The sequence below is a fragment of the Pteropus alecto genome, unplaced genomic scaffold (genome assembly GCF_000325575.1).
Source record: "Pteropus alecto unplaced genomic scaffold, ASM32557v1 scaffold35, whole genome shotgun sequence".
Lineage (NCBI taxonomy): Eukaryota > Metazoa > Chordata > Mammalia > Chiroptera > Pteropodidae > Pteropus > Pteropus alecto.
In genome coordinates, this window is record NW_006437828.1 from 14115763 (window position 1) to 14117293 (window position 1531).

General features: G+C 53.0%; 1 protein-coding gene across 4 annotated transcripts in view; it reads right to left on the reverse strand.

The window, feature by feature from the left end:
- FBXO25 (F-box protein 25) overlaps nt 1-316 on the reverse strand; it is a 31215-nt gene extending 30899 nt beyond the window's left edge. For all 4 annotated transcript variants that reach the window (XM_025048986.1, XM_025048985.1, XM_015591814.1 and 1 more), the window contains exon 1: nt 283-316. The gene's annotated coding sequence lies outside the window, so the exon portion shown is untranslated. The remainder of the gene's footprint in view (nt 1-282) is intronic.
- Between the last annotated feature and the right edge of the window lie 1215 nt (nt 317-1531).

Below are 1531 nucleotides of genomic sequence, written 5' to 3' on the forward strand. Positions count from 1 at the left end.
GGGGGCCGCGGCCCGGGCCGAGGGCACCGCCAAAGGCAGGTCGCCCGACCAGGGGAAGCGGGAGCCCCCAGGGCGGCCGAGAGCGAGGCCCTCGCTGGGGACACCCCGGGCCCCACGGCGGGCCCGGGCAGGCGAGGAGGGGCGAAGGCGGGACGGTGGAGGGTGGCCTGAGGGCCCTCAGGAGTGGGCGGAGGCCGGCGAACGGCCAGGACCCCCCTGGCGCGCCAACGGCCCAGTCCCCAGAGGAAGCGCGCGCCTGGGGATGACGGTTCCTGTCCCTACCTGGCGTGCCAAGGGTCCCCCTGGACACCTGGACCGCTGAAGTCACCAGCTAGTCCTCACAACCAATCAACCTGAGAGTCAGTCCCTCCCATTGACGTGCAAACAGCAACCAGTGCTCAACTACAATAGGAAGGCACACACAACCCATACAAGAAAAACATCTAGAGCACCGTGACTCAGATGACCACTGTGCCACTGGGCCCCCTAGGACACCTACTACATAAGACCACTCTACTTACACTAGGATACTTAGGAGCCCTACCTAATACATAGAAAGAGACACAGGGAGGCAGCCAAAATGGGGACGGGCGGGCGGCCACGTCCCGGACTTCCGTTCACACTGCGGGAGCGGCCTAGGGCTGGAGTTACCGTGCCCTGGAGAGCACCTGGGTCCCGGGGGCCGCCTGCACTGTGGCCAGACTCCGATCCGCTGATCTCGAGCCGCTCGGTTGCCAGCGCACCGCTGTGATCCACCCCCGAACCTCCTGTGTACCTGGTTATCTTTTATAGTTAGTTTTAAGACTCAAGTATGTTCTAGTTATAAACAATTTAGAATATTGTTTATATTGTTCAAATCTTTCTAGAAGGTTGCAAATGTTTTGGAGGACCAGCTTCAACCTGTGCGTTTCCCCACCCCAGTTAGGAAAAAATGTGGGTGTTAGTGGGAGGAGACGTGGGGGTTGGGAGGGAGGGAGTTGGATAGGTCACTGAATTGGGCTGCAGAGTTTCGAGACCAAGCTGGGAACCAGACCGCTGGGGTTTGGAGCCAGGCGTGGCTGCTGACCAGGGGTGTGAGTTTGGTGAGGCCTCAACCTCTCTTGGTCTCATTCTCCTTGCAAAAAAAAAATAGCAGTACTCAGCACACAGGGTTTTTATGAGAATTAAATGAGTCAATATATGAAAAATGTTTAAGACAGTGCCTGGCGTATAGTGAGCAATATGTAAGTATTTGATCTAAGTACTTTTCTTTATAAAAATTGTGTTTTCATATTTGGAACACATTGCAGAAAGCATATAGTAGATATTCATATTTTTGTAAATTACTTCCGATGTGCTTATTTCAATAGTATTAACTATTTGCTTTTAAAATAACAAAGTGATTATGGACCAGTGTTGGCAATATTGTTTACATATCCTCAATTTAAGAACATTCCCAAATGCAGCACAGAACAAGGTGTGTGTCCCTGACCCTCTAGGGACAGTCTCAACTTTGCCACCTCCAGGCTCAGGGAATTGTTTCTCTTTCCTG